The following is a 6,102-nucleotide window of genomic DNA, read 5'->3' on the forward strand; positions in this document are numbered from 1 at the left end:
AAATTCACCTTGGCGCTCGGGGGGCTACATCGATGAAGTTCTCTTAGGAGCAACAAGCCGAAAAAATTCCACTTTGACGCTTGGGGGCTATGTTTCTGAGCATCGAGTCTCCTTGGAGCAAGCCGACTCAACGCTCGGGGGCTACATATGGTTATGTCAAGAAAATTTAGAAGATGACGAAAATCCGGCTAACTAGTCGGATCCGCACCTGAATTTTGGGTTGCCGGATCCGAGCCTATATTTTTGGTAGTCGGATCCGCACCTTGATTTTGGTAGCTGGATCCGCACCTGAATTTTGGTAGCCGGATCCACACCTTAATTTTTTGGTAGCCGGATTCGCGCCTAATTTTTTGGTAGTTGGATCCGCACCTATATTTTGGGTAGTCGGATCCACACCTATATTTTGGCTAGTCAGATCCGAACCTACATTTGGCTAGTCGGATCCATACCGAAGATTACGTTGGATGGTGTCTCCGAAGAATCTGACCATTGGATCATGAAGTTTCCGACCAATACTTTGTTGGAGATATGAAGTTTGGAGTTCTTCAAGATTCTCTATTATTCGTTCCAGCCAAAGGATGAAGACACATGCGCAAGCTGAGCTGGATGGAAGAACGGTGAATCTTGGAGACCTCCGGGGGCTACTGTTGTGGATATACTTCATAGGTATACCATTGACATGGTCCAATTCCGGCAAGCCCGGGTGGCCCACAGATGGTGGTGATGGCATATGGCCCACCGGGCAGCCCAGTTGTTGTTGATCAAGATGGAAGATGTCCAACCCAGGAACAAGGAGTCGGATCCGAACCGCCCTACGAGAGGTACCGGATCCGAACCGCCCCTACGAAGGTACCCGGATCCGAACCGACCTACGAGGTACCGGATCCGAAGAGGTCTATGCCAGGAGTCGGATCCGTGAAGGCCCATGAAGGAAGCCGGATCCATGACGACAAGTTAGGAATAGGTGGATCCTTGACGTACACGGCAATGTAATATTCCGTAATTAGGCAACTTGTATTCCGGGTAGGACTCTCCGTAGAAACCCTAGATCCGAGCGCCTATATAAGCCGGATCCCGGGAGCCCTGAGGGGAGATCTCAAGCTAGAAGCGAGATAACCTCAACTCATTGTAACATCGCGAAAGCGCCCAGATAATTCCAGACAAGCAGCAGTAGGCCCTGTCATCGTGCAGGTGTTTCGAAGCTGGGTAAATCGCGTACCACCGTCCCGTGTGCACTCCGCCCTATGGCTCCTACTTCTTCTCCCCCTCGTGAGGATCCCTCCTCCGAGGTATCGTCGATTAGGCAACGACAGGCGGCGTGTTCGCCGAAGGAGGCGCTGGGGCGGCGACACGCTCGCCATGGGAGGGACATCGCGGCCTGCTCGCCAACGGAGGAGCAGGGCGGGTGCGCTCGCCGCGAAGGAGCTGCGACAGCACGCTCGCCGGGGGAGGAGAAGAGGAGGTGCGCTCGCCGGGGAAGGAGATGCGGTAGCACACTTGTCGGGGGAGGAGCTTCGGCGACACGCTCGCTGGAGGAGCTTCGGCGGCGTGTGATACGTCTCCAACGTATCTATAATTTCCGATGTTCCATGCTTGTTTTATGACAATACCAACATGTTTTGTTCACACTTTATATCATTTTTATGCGTTTTCCGGAACTAACCTATTGACGAGATGCCGAGAGGCCGGTTGTCTGTTTTACGATGTTTTTGGTTTCAGAAATCCTAGTAACGAAATATTCTCGGAATCGGACGAAATCAACGCCCAAGTTCCTATTTTCATCGGAAGCATCCGGAACACCCGGGAAGGACCGGAGGGAGCCACAGGGGCCCCACACCACACCCGGCGCGGCCGAGGGGGGCCGCGCCCCTATAGTGTGGGCCCCCCGGAAGCCCTCCCTGCGCCGCCTCTTCGCCTATATAAAGCCCCCGGACCGAAACCACGAGGCGTTCGACGAAACCCACAGAAACCTTCCAGAGCCGCCGCCATCGCGAAGCCAAGATCTGGGGGACAGGAGTCTCTGTTCCGGCACCCTGCCGGAACGGGGAAGTGCCCTCGGAAGGCTTCTCCATCGACACCGCTGCCATCTTCACCGCCATCTTCATCACCGCTGCTGCTCCCATGAGGAGGGAGTAGTTCTCCATCGAGGCTCGGGGTCATGTACCGGTAGCTATGTGGTTAATCTCTCTCCATGTACTTCAATACAATGATCTCATGAGCTGCTTTACATGATTGAGATTCATATGAGTTTTGTATCACAATTCATCTATGTGCTACTCTAGTGATGTTATTAAAGTAGTTCTATTCCTCCTCGCACGTGTGTAAAGGTGACTAGTGTGTGCACCGTGTGGTTCTTGTCGTAGGCTATGATCATGATCTCTTGTAGATTGTGGAGTTAATTATCACTATGATGGTATTGATGTGATCTATTTGGTTATATTGATCTATCTTACACTAAAGGTTACTCAAATATGAACGAATTGTGGAGCTTGTTAACTCCGGCATTGAGGGTTCGTGTAATCCTACGCAATGCGTTCATCATCCAACAAAAGTGTAGAGTATGCATTTATCTATTACCGTTATGTGATCAATGTTGAGAGTGTCCACTAGTGAAAGTGTAATCCCTAGGCCTTGTTCCTAAATACTGCTGCGTTACTACTGCTGCGTTACTACTGCTTGTTTACTGTTTTACTGTGTTACTACTGCTGCAATACTACCACCATCAACTACACGCCGGCAAGCTATTTTCTGGCACCGTTGCTACTCGCTCATACATATTCATACCACCTGTATTTCACTATCTCTTCGCCGAACTAGTGCACCTATTAGGTGTGTTGGGGACACAAGAGACTTCTTGCTTTGTGGTTGCAGGGTTGCATGAGAGGGATATCTTTGACCTCTTCCTCCTCGAGTTCGATAAACCTTGGGTATCCACTTAAGGGAAAACTTGCTGCTCGTTCTACAAACCTCTCGCTCTTGGAGGCCCAACACTCGTCTACAGGAAAGGAGGGGAAAGTAGGCATCAAGCACTTTTCCGGCGCCGTTGCCGGGGAGGAAAGGTAAAAGGCACTCATACTTCGGTTCTCGGCTACTAAGTACTTTTCGGCGCCATTGTGTTTGTGCTCGAAGCTATTTCCTTTAGATCCCGCAATTGCAACTTTTTGTTTCTTGTTTACACTAGTTAGGCATAATGGAAAACATCTGTGAGCTCTTTGTACTATTTCCTGAGTCAAGACATGAATGGTTTAATGCGAAAATTAAAAAACCCATGGAACATGTTAGCATGAATACTTTGAACACCATTGTTGCTAATAATATGGAAAATTCTAAGCTTGGGGAAGCTGGCTTTGATGAGCATGATATTTTTAGTCCCCCAAGAATTGAGGAGAAAATTTACTTTGATGATACTTTGCCTCCTATTTATGATGATTATAATGATAGTAGTCTTTTAGTTACCACCTGTTATGGAGGATGAATTTGATTATGATTACAATATGCCTCCTATATTTGATGATGAGAATAATAATGATAGCTACTTTGTTGAATTTGCTCCCGCTATTACTAATAAAATTGATTATGCTTATGTGGAGAGTAATAATTTTATGCATGAGACTCATGATAAGAATGCTTTATGTGATAGTTATATTGTTGAGTTTGCTCATGTTACTACTGAAAGTTATTATGAGAGAGGAAAATATGGTTGTGGAAATTTTCATGTTACTAAAACACCTCTCTATGTGCTGAAATTTTTGAAACTACACTTGTTCTATCCTCTTATGCTTGTCACTTTGTTCTTCATGAATTCATTTGTGTACAAGATTCCTCTTCATAGGAAGCATGTTAGACTTAAATTTGTTTTGAATTTGCCTCTTGAAGCTCTCTTTTGCTTCAAATACTATTTCTTGCGAGTGCATCATTAAAACTGCTAAGCCCATCTTAATGGCTATAAAGAAAGAACTTCTTGGGAGATAACCCATGTGTTTATTTTGCTACAGTACTTTGTTTTATATTTGTGTCTTGGAAGTTGTTTACTACTGTAGCAACCTCTCCTTATCTTAGTTTTGTGTTTTGTTGTGCCAAGTTAAGCCGTTGATAGAAAAGTGAGTACTAGATTTGGATTACTGCGCAGTTCCAGATTTGTTTGCTGTCACGAATCTGGGTCCACGCTCCTCTGTAGGTAGCTCAGAAAATTAAGCCAATTTACGTGCATGATCCCCAGATATGTACGCAACTTTCATTCAATTTGAGCATTTTCATTTGAGCAAGTCTGGTGCCATTTTAAAATTCGTCAATACGAACTGTTCTGTTTTGACAGATTCTGCCTTTTATTTCGCATTGCCTCTTTTGCTATGTTGGATGAATTTCTTTGATCCATTAATGTCCAGTAGCATTATGCAATGTCCAGAAGTGTTAAGAATGATTGTGTCACCTCTGAATATGTCAATTTATATTGTGCACTAACCCTCTAATGAGTTGTTTCGAGTTTGGTGTGGAGGAAGTTTTCAAGGATCAAGAGAGGAGTATGATGCAACTATGATCAAGGAGAGTGAAAGCTCTAAGCTTGGGGATGCACCCGGTGGTTCATCCCTGCATATATCAAGAAGACTCAAGCGTCTAAGCTTGGGGATGCCCAAGGCATCCCCTTCTTCATCGACAACATTATCGGGTTCCTCCTCTGAAACTATATTTTTATTCCATCACATCTTATGCACTTTACTTGGAGCGTCTCGTATGTTTCGTTTTTGTTTTTGTTTGAATAAATGCATGCTTGTGTGGGAGAGAGACACGCTCCGTCTGGTTCATATGAACACATGTGTTCTTAGCTCATAATATTCATGGCGAAGGTTGAAACTTCTTCGTTAATTATTATATGGTTGGAATTGGAAAATGCTACATGTAGTAATTGGTATGATGTCTTGAATAACTTGATACTTGGCAATTGTTGTGCTCTTGTTTAAGCTCTTGCATCATATACTTTGCACCCATTAGTGAAGAAATACATAGAGCTTGTTAAAATTTAGTTTGCATGAGTGGTTTCTCTAAGAGTCTAGATATTTTCTAGTAAGATGTTTGAACAACAAGGAAGACGATGTATAGTCTTATAATGCTTGTAATATGTCTTTTATGTGAGTTTTGCTGCACCGCTTCATCACTTGTGTTTGTTTCAAATAACCTTGCTAGCCTAAACCTTGTATCGAGAGGGAATACTTCTCATGCATCCAAAATCCTTGAGCCAACCACTATGCCATTTGTGTCCACCATACCTACCTACTACATGGTATTTTCCGCCATTCCAAAGTAAATTGCTTGAGTGCTACCTTTAAAATTCCATCATTCACCTTTGCAATATATAGCTCATGGGACAAATAGCTTAAAAACTATTGTGGTATTGAATATGTACTTATGCACTTTATCTCTTATTAAGTTGCTTGTTGTGCGATAACCATGTTCCTGGGGACGCCATCAACTACTCTTTGTTGAATTTCATGTGAGTTGCTATGCATGTCCGTCTTGTCTGAAGTAAGAGCGGTCTACCACGCTTAATGGTTTAAGCATGCATATTGTTAGAGAAGAACATTGGGCCGCTAACTAAAGCCATGATCCATGGTGGAAGTTTCAGTTTTGGACATATATCCTCAATCTCAAATGAGAAAATTATTAATTGGTGTTGCATGCTTATGCATAAAAGAGGAGTCCATTATCTGTTGTCTATGTTGTCCCGGTATGGATGTCTAAGTTGAGAATAATCAATAGCGAGAAATCCAATGCGAGCTTTCTCCTTAGACCTTTGTACAGGCGGCATAGAGGTACCCCTTTGTGACACTTGGTTAAAGCATGTGCATTGTGATGATCCCGGTAGTCCAAGCTAATTAGGACAAGGTGCGGGCACTATTAGTATACTATGCATGAGGCTTGCAACTTGTAAGATATAATTTACATGATACATATGCTTTATTACTACCGTTGACAAAATTGTTTCATGTTTTCAAAATCAAAGCTCTAGCACAAATATAGCAATCGATGCTTTCCTCTTTGAAGGACCATTCTTTTACTTTTATTGTTGAGTGATGCGTGTGGTTGGCACGTCCGTTGGGAACCCCA

Source organism: Lolium rigidum, chromosome 2 (genome assembly GCF_022539505.1).
Source record: "Lolium rigidum isolate FL_2022 chromosome 2, APGP_CSIRO_Lrig_0.1, whole genome shotgun sequence".
Classification (NCBI taxonomy): domain Eukaryota; kingdom Viridiplantae; phylum Streptophyta; class Magnoliopsida; order Poales; family Poaceae; genus Lolium; species Lolium rigidum.